The sequence below is a fragment of the Cebus imitator genome, unplaced genomic scaffold, assembly GCF_001604975.1.
Source record: "Cebus imitator isolate Cc_AM_T3 unplaced genomic scaffold, Cebus_imitator-1.0 Scaffold42, whole genome shotgun sequence".
NCBI lineage: Eukaryota > Metazoa > Chordata > Mammalia > Primates > Cebidae > Cebus > Cebus imitator.
In genome coordinates, this window is record NW_016107357.1 from 2,051,840 (window position 1) to 2,067,329 (window position 15,490).

The 15,490-nt window shown below is 38.2% G+C and overlaps 1 long non-coding RNA gene across 1 annotated transcript in view; it reads right to left on the bottom strand.

The window, feature by feature from the left end:
• Positions 1–6,267: 6,267 nt before the first annotated feature.
• LOC108302659 overlaps positions 6,268–15,490 on the bottom strand; it is a 68,830-nt gene continuing 59,607 nt past the window's right edge. The window contains exon 4 of the long non-coding RNA XR_001824443.2: positions 6,268–9,112. This is a non-coding gene — a long non-coding RNA (uncharacterized LOC108302659). The remainder of the gene's footprint in view (positions 9,113–15,490) is intronic.

Below are 15,490 nucleotides of genomic sequence, written 5' to 3' on the forward strand. Positions count from 1 at the left end.
TTTCGTTCTTTTTTATGACTCTAATGACTCACCTTCAGTAAATCACAGCCCTTGAAATGTTTTTCCTGTAATGGAAATACATTGGCGCTGAGTCATGCATACTCTTAATCAGGGTCCCTTATGACCAGTGAATTGCATCTAGAATTTGGAGTAGCCTATGACTGCAACAGAGTCTATCTAATGGACTTTTAAAAGGGTAATAAAGTGATCAAGAGCATCTACTTTAGATAAGAAGAATTGTTGTTAAATTTGTGGATTGCCATGGTTCTTTGGTAGACTTTTTATCTGTAAATCTCTCCTTTAGCTTGCAAGTTGGATATATAACATTGTTGCAAGGATTAAATGCAATAATGCATCAGATGTGTTGAACACAGTGCTGAGGTTATTTTAAGGAGAAAGCCTTAACCTTATTCTCATTTCTAATCAATTGAACCAACTAGCTCTAGAAAGATTACATAATTCCATGGGTAAAATGCTGTCAGTATGATTAGGACTACTGTCCCAGTCCTCTCCTGATTTCTAGACATTTCTATCATTGAAACTGTTTAGATCAGTGGTTCTCAAGTAGGGACAGTTTTGCTTCCCCAGCAGACATTTGCCAACATCTAGAAACAGTTTCTGCTGTCATACCTTTAGGGCAGTGGATATGACTGGCATTTGGTGAGTACAGGCCACTGATGTTGCAAAACATTCTGTTATATAGAAGACAATCCCTGACAACAAAGAATTATCTGGACTAAGGTTGGGACAGTGCAGAGGTTGAGAGACCCTGGTTTAGAATAAGAGCTTTAGGGTCTATTGTTTGGTCTGAAAAGCTATCACAGAAGACATTCAAATCAACAAACCTATTACATTTTTCTCCATGCCTCATTTATTCTAGGAAAAGTTTCTAGTGTCTACTGTGTTTGAAATCCAGCATTGGTGGTGGTTCTGGTAGGTTCTGGACTTGTGAAGCCAATGCACTTCTGAAGAGATCATGAAGCTACATAATGGGTAAAGGACAGATGGAAGAATTAGTTAAATACGTCTGATGGTAAATGAATGCATTAAATCCTAGACATTAAATATAAATTAGAAACACTGTAGATGATTTAATACCATTGCTATGACTAAAAGAGAATTTTCCAAATGAAATTCATCTCCATAAGAAGTTATTTTCACTTATTGAGGAGCTTGTACTAGTTCATGGTAAGTGTAGACACCGGCCCGTCGACAGAATAACTGCTTCCTTCTCCAATTCAGGGGACGCCAGAGCCAGGTATGAAGCATGCCGGATTCAAGGCTTACACAAATCGTAGTCATGAAAAAGATAAAACGGCTAATTTTTATTAAATTTAAAATTAGAACTTTCCCTGTTAATTCAGTAAAAGTATTTTGTTTTAACCACATATCTTTTAAATCTATAAAATTCACTTTACTTTTAGGGAAGTATAATCTTCCTCTGTCAAACTGCAAAAAAACTGGGTTCAATTTAAGGATCTACATTTATGTGTAGTCACATTGATTAATAACAATTTGTAATATGTTATTTTCCACATGTATGAAATGAGTGTTTTTGAGGTTATTCTACTACTTGCTCCCCTCCCCTGCTCTAAATGTATTTTTCATAATTTGCTTTTGATTAATTTTTCTTATCCTATGTCCCCAGGATCAGTAGGTCACTCAATTCACCACAACTAAATAAAGCAGTTTCATAATCAGAGAAGTAAATGAATCTAGACCTCTGTCATTTGAAGTCCATGTTTGCGGTTCATGACAAACTGAAAGGTTCTCAGCCACATATTATTCCATTCTTGGCACTGAGAGATTATTTTGCTTGTGTTGGCATGTTGCTCTGTTTAGATCCAATTTTCATTGGTACTAAAATTGTGTTGTAATTGACTGATTAAATTAGAAAAAAATTTAGAAAAGTGTAGTGTAATATATATATAAAGGTACTTTTATTTTTTGTTATTTTAGCAGCTTTATTGAGGCATAATTGAAATACTATACAGTTCTCTCATAAATGACCAATTCAGTGATATTTAATACATATACAAAGTTGGGCAAGCATCACCACAATCCATTCAATTTTACAACATTCCCATCATCCTCATGAGATCCCTGGTGCTCATTGCATCACTTCTTCCTACCGCTAGTCCCGGGCAACCCCTAATCTACCTTCTTACCTTCTGTCTCTCATTTTCCAGTTCACAGAACTGGAATCATACACTGTATAGTTTTTTAAGTGTCTGGCTTCTTTCAATTAGTGTATTGATTTTGAGGCTCATCTATGTTGCTGCATGTATCAACACTCCATTCCTTTTTTTAAATCAACGAAAGATATCCATTGTAATACCACATTTTACTTATCCATTCATGAACGGATGGGCACTGGAGATGAAATTGTTTTGTAAAATGTCTGCAATGGCAGCATGTCCTCGTGATATTAAATGCACTACCCTTATTGTAACTGATAAGTTAGTTGGAGAGCATTCACATGGAGAGTGTGCAGTAGAAAAGGCATCGTCAAGGGAATTTACAGATTATAGTTCTACTCCCAGATGCAAACTAGATACGTTCACCTAGTCCTTCTAAGTGTCCAATGACTCATTTATAAAAATGAAAGGACTGAACTCCATGGTCCCTTTTTAAAGCTGTCATTCTAGAATTTGATCAAAACAACACTTTATTTCAAGTAAGTGACATTACATAGAAAGGTCTATAATTAAAGTAGAGACTATGCAGCCACTGCAACCTCTGCCTCCCGAGTTCAAGCAATTCTCCTGCCTCAGCCTCCCAAGTAGCTGGGACCACAGGCGCACACCACCACACCCAGCTAATTTTTCTGTATTTTTAGTAGAGACGGGGTTTCACCATGTTGGCCAGGATGGTCTCGATCTCTTGACCTTGTGATCCGCCCGCCTTGGCCTCCCAGAGTGCTGCGATTATAGGTGTGAGCCATCGCGCCCGGCCAAGTAAGCTGTTTCTTAGCAAAAATACCAAGAAGGAACCTGTGATGTGTGAAATCTCTCATGATCATAGATTTGTTTTCAGAAACTGCCACTGGTGGCTCCTTCTACGTATGCTGATACTCTTGTTGCCCCATGAGTTTACTGCCTTGATCACGGGTAGTCAGATGATTGGGCCAAGGATGCACGTGACACAAAGGCAGCAATATATATTTTGGCCAGTGGCCCCCATATGTCCTGAAGTATCTCTTCTATAATATAAAGTAAATGGCTGGGCCAGTCCTTCTTGAGAAGTTTGGTAGGAGCAGAAGTCAGCAGGTGGTAGAGTCATGGAGAAACCAAGAGAGTCATAGGTCAAAGGCAATAAATGGAAGAGAGGAGGGATCAGAAACTACATGAAAACAGAATCTATGGGCAACAAAGGCCCAAGGTAACATTTAATTCAAGTAAGCCGAAACCCTGAGGTGCCAGCTAATGCTTAGTACAAAATGTCTGGCCACCAGTGACATATTCAGAAAAAAGCTATCCAGAGATAGACACATATATTAACATAGAAGTCAAATTTTTAGGTTGCAAAGTCATCATGATTTTGTGTTCATCTCATTAACAAGAGTGAAAGACTAGGAGAAGAAAATAATGAACTTTTCTTAAATGGGATGTATTGTAAACAGATGGTATTTATACACCTACGAGCAAGGTTGATCCAGTGCCTCTGATGGCGTCTCTGTACTATGCCTTGACTTTGGCTCCAGCCTCAAGTACACTGACGTTTGAATTGCATTAGTTAAAGTGTAGTATCATCTCTGGGGGTAAGCAACAGAACTTCAATATCCCCTCTTGTTTCTCTTCCTTCTCCTTCTGCCCTTCCTCTTCCTCTTTTTCCATGTTTGTGCCTTAAATATGCTTTCTTAGACTAGGAATATCTGAAAGAGACTAACCACTACTCATACCGTTTGCATTCCTGCCAACAGCCTAGTCTGGTGCCTAACACATAGTAGGTACTCAATGAATGTTTGTTAAGGTAATGATAATTTCTTTTTCAAATATCTGTAGTTCCTATTTCAAATATACATATTCATAAAGTTAAAGCACTTTATGAAACAGTTAAGGTATTTTCTATATCTTAAAAAAATAAATATATGAGGGCTAGACATATTAAACATTCCCTGTAATATCCTGGCTCTAGTTACCTAAAGTCATCGCTGGGTCATGCATTCACCAGAGGTCAATGCGTGGAGAAGGCTGCTTTGAAGCGTCTCTGAATAAGAGTGTAATTTCAAGTTACTAATAATTCAGGAACACTTGATCTCTTCCCTTATTCTTGCCCAGATGAGTCATTTTCTTGGTAGTTTACCTTGAGCTCTTCCTATTTATACACACAGACTAGCTGGCATTGAAAACTGTGTGCATCTGTCTTTCATTTTGAAATATATGTCTATATGTATTTGTTCTTCCTTACTATTTTTTTCTCTCCATTTTTCATTTCTCTAGTCCCACTGTTTTTGCCTAAAACTAGGGAAGTTGCTTCCAGGGTGAGTTAGTTTTGTGTTTATCATGAAGATAGGTCTCTACCTTTAACTGAATTATATGAAAACAAAATAGCAAAAAGATCAACCACATTGTTTCCCCCAAAAAAAACTACCCAGAAGAATTTCTACTTTTGTGAGCCTCATTTGTTTTCTAAATCCCCAAAGAGAGATTTGACTCAGCAAAAACGGTCTCTGAGCCTTCTTCAGCAGCAGCAACAGCAGCTGAGCTGTGGATCTTGGCTCTAGGACTGGCCTAGTTATTCAGCAGATACTCTCCCAGCCAAGCCCTGGAACAGCTTTAGCCACTGCCACAAATGCTGCCTACCAACTGTTGCCTAGGTGAGGAGAGCCTTGGCCATAAACCCTGGCATTCTCTTACCCCCAAATCTGACTGATTCATTTGTTCACACCACACCTTTAGAGTGGAAGGTATGATTGCTTGCTTTTCCCTTTCTTTCTTTCTCTCTTTCTCCTTCTTCTTTCCTTCCTCTTTTTCTTTTCTTTCTTCCTTCCCTCCCCCCCTCCCCCTCCCTCCCTCCCTCCCTCCCTCCCTCCTTTCTTCCTTCCTTCCTTCCTTCCTTTCTTGCTTTCTTGCTTTCTTGCTTACCTTACTTTATTATTTTCTTCCTTGCTGGCAAGTGATCAGACAAAAATGGATTAAAGAAGGCATCTGTACATGGATCACCAACAGGCAAAACAAGAAAAGTGACCGTTTATTTAAAATAGGTTTTGGGTTTTAAAACATTTCCATCATTTTTTTTATTTTTAGAGAATCTTGTACTTTGAGCAAGAGTTTGCTTTTTGTGGGTTTGATTTGAAGATTTAGCTTTCTTGATTCTATGTAGTTGCAAGAAAGACAATTGGCAAATGGTTAATAAATGGTGTGCGATTGCTATAGATAGAAGTAGCACACCATGCTATAGGGGAATGCCCTCCCACCCTGTTCATATGTTGACACTTAATCTCCATTGTGATGGTATTTGGAGGTGGGGCTTTGGGAGGTGATCAGGTCATGAGGGCAAAGTCCTAATGAATGAGATTAGTGCCCTTATAAAAGAGAAACTAGAAGCTCCCTTGCCTCTACTGCTATGTGAGGACCCAGGGAGATAATGACCATCAGTGAACCAAGAAGCAGATCCTCACCAGACACTGAATCTGCTGGGGCATTGATTTTGGACTTCCCAGCCTCCAGAACAGTGAGAAATAAATTTCTGTTCTTTACAAGTCAACTAGTTTATGATATTTTGTTTTAGCAGCCAGAGCTGACTAAGAGAGCCACACACCTTAGAAGCCATTAGTCAGAAGACATATGAATGAGGGGAAAAAAACTGAAACTCATTTCATAGGAAAAGGGCTAATTTTTTACTGATGATGATGATGATGATTATTATTATTATTATTACTTTGAGACAGAGTTTTGCTTTGTTACCCGGCTGCAGTGCAGTGGAGCAATCTCAACTCACTGCAACCTCTACCTTCCGGGTTCAAGTGATTCTCATGCCTCACCCTCCCAAGTAGCTAATTACAGGTGCACACCATCACTCCCAGCTAATTTTTGTATTTTTAGTAGATATGGGGTTTCACCATACTGGCCAGGATGGTCTTGAACTCCTGACCCCAAGTGATCCACTCGCCTTGGCCTCCCAAAGTGCTGGAATTACAGGTGTGAGCCACCGTGCCTGGCCTAATTTTTTCTAACATGTTAAATGTTCCAACAAATCAGCAAGAAAAAGATCAACAACTCAGTGAAAAAATGGCAGTATATAAAAATAAACACTACATAGAAATTGAGATACCATTTTTACTTATCAGCATGAAAAGAACTCAAATATTTGCATACATACTGTACTGGCAAGATTGTGAATGGCTAGACACTTTCACACAGCGCTGATAGACACAGAAACTAGTGCCAACTCTAAGAAAACAATCTAGCAAAATCTTCCAAGACTATAAATGCACCTACCGCTTGACCCACAATTCTGCTTCTAACAATTTATCCTATGCTTATACTCACACTTGCCTGTAAAATTTAATGTGTATAAGGTCATACCTTGGGTCAGTGGTTACATAGCAGAAGATTTCAAATGACTAAAATGGTATACTATTCATCTGTTTAAAAAGAACAAGAAACCTCTTGTGTTGTACCAATATAAAGATCTCCAAGAAATGTTATCGATTAGAAAAGTTAACATGTAGAATTATATGAACAATACATTACCATTTGTAGAAAAAAAGGAAAAATTATTGTCTGATACAGAATATCAAAATAAGAAACACAGAATTTCCTATATTTGCATGAAGTAGCCGGAGGCAGGATGCATACAAATTCCCATGAGAAGGGATTAAAATGGCTGAGGGCATTTAAAATTTTTAATGCTATTTCTCATTTAATAAAAAAAAAATGGAATCAAAGAGGTTATTTGTAAAGAATGTGTCATAAAATAAGGGTCAAATACAGAAGACTGGCAGGAATAAACCGAGGCTTCACTCCAAGAGTGAGATGGTCTACACCATGTGTCACTTGAAGCAATTGGCTGCATCTTTCTTCCCCTTACACACGCCTTTTCTTATATTTTATATCTCATTTTCTTGTCATTTTCTTCTCTCCATCTCTCATCAATTTTCTAAATACATTTCTGCTCCTAAATTTTGTCATCCTATAATTATGTCTTTATAATTCTAATCACATGCATATTTTAGCCTCAGAGCTTAAACAGCATTAAATCCTACTTCATTCAGATAGAAGATGGAATGAGGTTTTAATCCTGTTGGCCTTATTCTGAGAATCAATAGAGACACAGAATAGTTTTGATTTATGGCATGGACAATAGATTCAATCAAGCTGCTTCCTTATGGCCCAAGAAAACTTTCTTATAAGAAGGTGGGCTCAAGCCAGGTATGCTAGCCAGGCTCAAGCAGATTAAGAAAACCTTCCAGTCCATGTCTTTCTTATTCTACTGCAGTTTTGTAGAACTTCCACTGAGTAATAAAAGAAGATTTATGAACAGTCAGTGAGTTCCAAGCCACCATGACCAAGAATACCCCAGCAACTAAGAACAACTTACCAGCAACATGACCTTGTTCAAAGTCTTTCAGAATCCCAGTATCTTCATTTCTACAATGTAGATGTTTTTGAGACAACAAATAAATTATAAACAAAGATAACAGCAATAACCATGTGGTAGCCAGTCTCTGAGATGGACTTCTACCTCCTGGTATTTATACCCTGGTATTTATATCACTCCTCCCACATTGTACCAAGTTTGCCCTGTGACAAACATAATATGGCAAGGGTGATGGCATTTTATGGCATAATATGGTAGGTAACTTTAGAGGTTAGGTTATAAAAGATGTGTCTTAGTTATGCTTCTTTCTCTCTCTGTCTCTTTCTCTAGGGGAGGCCAGCTACCATGTTGTAAGTAACCCTATGGAGAGACCCTCATGGTGGGCACTGAGACCTCTGCCAGCAATAAGCTTGAGAACAGATCCTTTATCCCAGTCAAGTCTTTAGGTGACCTCAGCCTTGGCCAAAACCTGTTAGTGCAACCATATAAGATATCCCAAGCCAGAAGCCCTGGCTAAGCCATGCCTAGATCCCTGATCCTCAGAGATTCTGTGACATAATAAATGTTTTTTATTTTAAGTACAAAGCTTTGGCGGTTATTTATTATGCTGCAATAGATAACTAACATGACCATGTAACAACAGGAATAACAACCAACAAATCATGTCCCTTTTCTTCATCAAAAGAACTTCATGGTATTGCTGAGGTCTAGACTTGGGTATGGTGATTCCGGTGGAGTGACTTCATCCTTCTGACTCAGCATCTAACTCCTGAGGCTACAGTGTCCACTTACTGGAAAACTTGTTGCTTATTCCATGTTGCCTCCATTAATTGCCACTGCTGATACCTAGGACACGAGTCTCAAGAGCAGCTATTCGGAAGACCAAGGTCTTCGATAGAAATAGATGTTCTGTTCATCTTTGTTGCTGCTTGCACTAAGCCATTGCAGCAGATTTGTTGCCTTGATTCTGATTCTAGATTTTTTTGCATAAATTGTATCTATTTTTAAGTGGCAACAACCACTCCTAGAACACATACAAAGCATGATCAAACCCTCATCATTTACACCTCAGTCCTGAGTCACTTCTTCCATCGACCTGATTCCTTACCTTTTTGGCCTTTTTTCTCACCACTGGGTCCTTGTCTTGTCTCTGCTTCCCTAGTTTTGATTTTCTATTCTTCAGTAAATGTCCCACTCCATGTCACTTGGTTCTGGAATCTTTCTCTCTGGGTGCTGTCTCCATTGTAGAGAACTGGCCACGTATGCCTTGCCACTGTAAGTCAGCGTCAGAGAAAGTCTAACTCTGTTGTCCTCACCTTTAAGACATTGTCTCTGAGTATCTGGTTCTGAACAATGCCCTGTCTCTCTCTCTCTCTCACTTTTTCCAGATGCCCCATGCAGAATTATTTAGCCTTCATTAGTCTAGGGCAGGGTGGCTTCTGTACCTTTCTTCATTCTTAGATTTTTCAGCTTTATCTTGTTTATATCAGAACCCCTTATTGATGATGATATCCATTTTTAAATATAGACTGCAATGGTTCTCAATAGTGATTGGCATTAAAATCTCCTGAAGAAGAAAAGAGAATGCTTATATACTATTAGTGGGAATGTAAATTAGTTCATCCACTGTGGAAAGCAGTTTGGAGATTTCTCAAAGAACAAATAACAGATATACCATTTTATCCAGCAATGCCTTTACTGGGTATATATCCAAAGAAAATAAGGCATTCTGTGGGAAAAAAAAAAAACAAACATGCACTTGTACATTCATTACAGCACTATTGACCATAGCAAAGACGTGAAATCAACTTATGTGTCCATCTGTGGGACTGGATAAAAAACATGTAGTACATACACACCATGCAATACTTTGCAGCCATAAAAAATGAATATGTCCTTTCCAGCAACATGAATGCAGCTAGAGGCCATCATCCTAAGCAAATTATCTCAGGAACAGGAAACCAAATACTGCATGCTCTCACTTATAAGTGTGAGTTTAATATTTGGTACTCATGGACATAAAGATGGGAACAATAAACACTGGGGACTGCTAGAGGGGGATGGGAGGAGAGTGAGCATAGAAGAACTAGCTGTTGGGCACTATACTCACTTCCTGAGTGATGGGATCATTTGTATCTCAAACCTCAGCATCAAGCAATATAACCATGAATCTAAAATAAACCAACCTTTATTTTAGATTCAGAGGGTACAAACCTACATGTGTACCCTCTGAATCTAAAATAAAGGTTGAAATGTTAAAAAAAATCTGGAAACACTGAAAAATATTCCAATGCTGAGATTCTATTCCAGATCAGTCATAAATATTTATGAAAAGCTTTCAGTTGATTTTCCTGAGTATCTAGGGGATAGAACCAATAGTATTCAGTGAGGGCCAAGAAAATTCAAATGCTGTACCCATTAAACAAAAACCATCTGGGAGCCAGATTCACACTCAGGTGGCCAGTTTGTGACCTCCAACTAGAGAGTGTGTGGATGGTCTTGCTGGGAAGCCAGGGACTTTGTTTGTGTACTCCCACAAGATCCTCCAGATGGGTAAAGGAAACAGTGAGCAGAGAATTCAGAAGCAATTAGCTAGTGCATACGCTTCCAGGGCAGCCCTGCTCCATGAGGACATCTGATAACCTGCAGATAATTATGTTTATGGTGCACAAACCATTGCTGAAAGATGGCATCGTGCACAGCTGTTGTTTAGAAAAACCCGCTGTAGAGTTTTGGATTTGGCACTAGGAATCCCTAACCGTGGCTAAACAGAAAAATTCTGTTTGTGCAGATGGAGATTCAAGATAGAATAAGTGTCAAAGCTTTAAGAACGAAAGAAACAGAAGCTTGACTGTTTTGAAAAGAGTAAAAGTGCTGGTGTCTAGCGATGGAGTTCCGAACCTACATATGTGAATGTCCTTATGCTACTGCAGTTGTTAACTCCAAATCCAACATGAAGAAAACTGATTTGATCTTTGCATTAGTGTGCAGAGCAAGATTCTCAACTTGAGTAAATTATGATTTTAACTGCTTTCCAATCTATCTCCCTTAACATGTTTATACATAGTGTTTATAAAAGGTGCCAATAATATACATAGCAAGTGTTTTCTGATTTCTTTTTAACATTTTAACATAGCTATTAAGAAGTTTTCATCTCTGTTATGCTGATTAATTGACAGGAATAGTATTGATGGCTTTTTAAGATTTTAATTCATTTTATTCATAAGCCAGATGTACAAGTATTAAACGGCATCCATAGTCTTGAGGAATCCATAATAAAAGGAAATTCAGTATTTAAAATTGGAATCATTTAAGAAAATTTCTCAGTATTCCAGCCTCCTTCTAGTTGGTGATTCAAGTTATAGGGGGTAAGAGCGCCTAGTGGGGTACATGGGGTCTGTCAGTCCCGGAGATATATACAGACCTTTTTTGAATCCTGGCTTCACCACACACACGATGTGACTCCAAGCAATCACTTAACTTCTCTCACTGAGTCTCTAAAAAAATAGTAATACCTGCTTTCCCAGCTTATTTTTGTTATAATCAGAAACTGTAAATATAAAGCACATCATATGCAAGATACTGAGTGCACACTCTGAGCAGATACTTGGTTAAGTGCAGGGCAAAGAACAAGAAGCGTAGGGTACAGTCTCTGTCTTCTAGCAGCTGACAATATATTTGAGACAATATAGGCAAATAATTAACAGGAAATCAATTAAAACTACAAAGTACTTGCATTAAGTATGTAAGTTCAGATGAAATATCTTTTATAATTTGTGTATCTTACATCTAATATGCATAACATTTCCTATTATTAAACATATCCTTTAGCCCTCACCCTAACTCTAACCTCATGTGTAAAACTTAGTTTAATTTAATCTTTAATGTAACCATTAAGAGATGTCACTTTATTGATAAGTCAGTTAAAAAATTTTATAATGGTGAGATATGTAATTCATCTGTGTGACTAGTCAGGGATTTGAATATGAATCAACTAAATGCTATTTGTAATACAGATGGGATTAGTGATTCTGTCTATAGATTAATAATATTAGTCTTGAGATATGTAAACTGCAACTGTCAATCTAATGGCTGTTGGTATCTCAGGCCAAATGAGTTGAGACCTAGAGCAAGTAAACTCCAAGGTGTGGACATAAGTCAGGTTTCCATAAATACCGGTGGTTTCAGAGGCAGGCTACTTTCCAAGGACTGATTTTCAGTACAAAGGTGGCCAAAAGGCTGCTGGAATAAAAGGTAGGTGTGAATCATCCTATGTGTTAGTCAGAGTCAATCAAATTAGGATAACCAAAAACAGAGCAGGGATTCTGCACGTACAAAGTCAGACAGAAGACAAGGAGGTTTAATTTCTTTCCTTTTTCTGTGAAGTTGCCTGAAGATGAAAACTTTTCATTTTGCATTAATGACAGTCTAATATTAATGATGGGTAAATTTGATGACACTTTCACAAAGATAGACTTTATCTTCATAAAATTATTAAACTTGGTTATAACATTAGGGAGTGTTCAGTCAGTGAGGTTATGAGTGTATATGTTTTCTATATTGGATTTTTGAAGATCAACCTCCTAAGTTAGATTTAAGTCTATGGTTAAATGTAATGTCGTAGATAAGTGATATGATTTATGGTCATCTAAATTTTTGTTGTGTCCTTATGGCACAAATTGATTTGACCATTTTAATTAAAATGGTGTTTAATAAAATTTTGGAGGCTCTATAAACTATGTTTTTTGATGTAGTATAGAGCAAAAACAAAAAAGACAGGCTATGCTTTTCTTTCATTTTGCAGCCACAGAATACTGTATCTCAAAATTTGAAGAATCATGGATACTCATGAGTATATGAAAGCATGGAACCCAGGACACTCAAATTATGTTCAAAGATATAATTTCTGAAAGCCTGGAGGTCTTTCATGACAATAAAATAATCCATTAAAGTATTCTTCTTTAAATGTCTGAACAAAAAAGCGTGGTGCTCTTAAAGGAGACACTTTCTATATCTAAGGAGCACATTAAACCCAGTGTCTTAGAACAAATTCAAATTCAGAGGGAAAGTAACTTTATTTGGAAGTTATAGTGTCCTGAAACTAACCAAACTTGTGGAAAACAAGCAGTCTTCTTTCCCTTGGAAGGCCTTTGGGAAAATATGTCTACGAGTGTCCCTGTGGAGTCAGTATTTCGGAGACAACATAGGAACCACATGTCCTTTTCCTTGCCTGTCCAGGGATGTCTAATGTGGGTGTTCATTGAGCCTGACAACCAGACTATCCTTAAAAGCAGCTGATCTCATTCTCTGTGGGCGCTGAGTTCCTCATTCTCAAAGTCAGAAGTTGTGGATGAGTCCAGAAGCTCCAGCCCTGCCCCATGACCCACCTTTCTGACAGTCTCCGTGAGAGAGCCCTCAGACCCCTGCTGCCATCCAGCAGTGGAACAGCCTCTTTTGCTATCAGACAGCTCCAAGAATGCGGATGCAGCAGTTAGCTCATTCTTTTAAGCCTCTTGTGGTTAACGTGAATAGCATTCTTTCAATTGCTGCCGATATGAAATATCCTAAGTCTTCAAGTCAACAATTAAAAACTCAAGGTCATATTTTTACAGGAGACACTGAAAATGTTTGCATTTGGAAGGTAAAACGTTTTAAATGGGAATGGTATGCGTATTTATTCTGCATCTAGATGTTGCAAAATGAAGTAGAGGTTTGTCAGTTATTCAGGTTTTATTAGGCTAGAGAAAGTCAAGACAGATGATATGCTTCCCAAATAAGAGATTTTATTGCAGAAGCTGACTACTTAGAAAATAGTCATTTTTGATTGTATAAACCAAAATGAACTTATCTTCTTTATCCCTCAGTTTTCCTATAAAAAATAATTTAGCTCATGAAGATGAGCATAACTTATACTTCACAGTTAGAAAACCCTTCCCCCTCCATTTCCAGTTTTTATATCTGTAAAATGAGATAATACTACTGCTTATATAGCCTTGTCTCATCCTGTTTATCTGCAGGTATTAAGAAGCATAGCCAAGATTTGCTAACAGGCTCTCTGGATTTGTTTTCTCAGAAGTTTGTTCCACCCAACCCCCCGTTTTTTTTTAAATCAATGTCTCCATGCCACCCCAATTTCCCACCACTTCCCTGGAGTACCTTTTCTATAGTCACTCTTGTTAAGATTCTGACAGTATTAGCTAGCCTCCAGCTTCCACTGTCCCTTGAAATGATCCCTTTTCTCAAGCTAATTAACTGCCTCTGTACCTTTAAAGGTCAGTTTATATAACACCAACTCTAGGGTCCCTGAGAGCCCCACCAGCCCCACCAGGTGTTACACTCCTTCCATCTTCCATTAACCCCAAGGGCCCTCCAAGCATTCTGTGCATACCATTGCATGGCACTTAGGCTGAACTGTAATTTCTTATTTACATGCCCGACCTGACCATATTTATAACACTATATATATTTTAATACTGAAAGCTCTGGCAGAGTACTTACTTGACACATAGTAAGTGCTTATTAAATGCCCACTGAGTCAACCAATCAAATAAATAAGTGAAGTATTTTGTGGACCATTTGATTCTAAATACCTACCTAATTTCATTCCTTTTCTAAAAACTATTGGTACATTAGATACACATGAGATGCATTAGAACACATGGGAGAAAGATCCATTCATCAGATACTTCTCAACTGTTTGGAAGAGCTGACGTGGAAAAATGCAGGAAACTTGCTTGCATATTATGTCTGTGTACTGAACTCCCTATTTTGTGTAAAATATATAAGTAACAAATTTGGAAGTAACATGCTAACATCACCAGATCGTCACAGGTTGATAAATTTGTTAAGGTGACCAACATTACATTTGCCAAAGCAGATAAATCTGTTCCTTTTAGGAAGTTGAACAGTGGGCTGAGTTAGTTTGGCCACCAGGAAAGATGCTCTGACATGAGAGACAGGGTGGGAAGAATGCCACCATGAACCAGCAACAAAGCCTTGGATACAGATGGCCCAGACCTAGAGAGGTAGGGACACAATATGTATAAGTGTGCCTGGGATAGTCCCTGTTTGTGTAGGCTGTTTGAGCATAATTATTTGTAGCACTCTGTTTCTCTCTTAAAGGTGTTCCAGGTTGGAAAGTAGTTAGAGGGTAAAAAAGATGGATTTATCTGCCCATGAGTGCTCTCATCTTATTTCTTGTTCCTTGCCTACCAAGGAAGAAGAACCTACTCTCTGACACTACACTCACTAGACCATTTTGCATCAGTGGGTAGTTATTTCATTTTTTTTTTTTTTAAAGACAGGGTTTCACCATGTTGGCCAGGCTGGTCTTGAACTCCTGACCTCAGATGATCCGCCTGCCTTGGCCTCCCAGAGTGCTGAGATTACAGGTGTGAGCCACCACGCCTGGCCAATTATTTCATTTTTAACTGGTCTAATATTATTTCTATCCTTTCTCTTTATAAAATAACTTGGAATAAATGATATTGTTTCATAAATTATGTGAGTAAAATTAATGGTAATTTGACCAAAATCTAACCATGGGAATTGTTTGTCCTCATTTTTAGTCATTTTGTTCAAACAACTTAGAGCTGAAATGGAAGCATGCAAACTCTTCCCACAGATAAGTTCTTCCTCCTTGACCTTCCAAAATAATAAGTACCTGTAAATTTAGAGGAAAAGTGCAGCAGAATCAGGATAGGCACAAAAAGTAGCGAAGAATAATTCTTTTTAGATGGCCATTCCTGTCTAAATGACAAGTTGAGTCTTTGGAGTTTAAAGAAACAACTAATTGTGGTTGGCCTCATACATGGTTTGGGGCTGAGGTTGGGGAAAGGATAGCCACAGTGGCTGGGAACTCAGCAGCTAAATCAAGCTCTTTGGGTTCAGTGCACAAACCCTCCTGTGAAAATCCTCAAGTTGAAGATGCAGGATTGGTCACTGA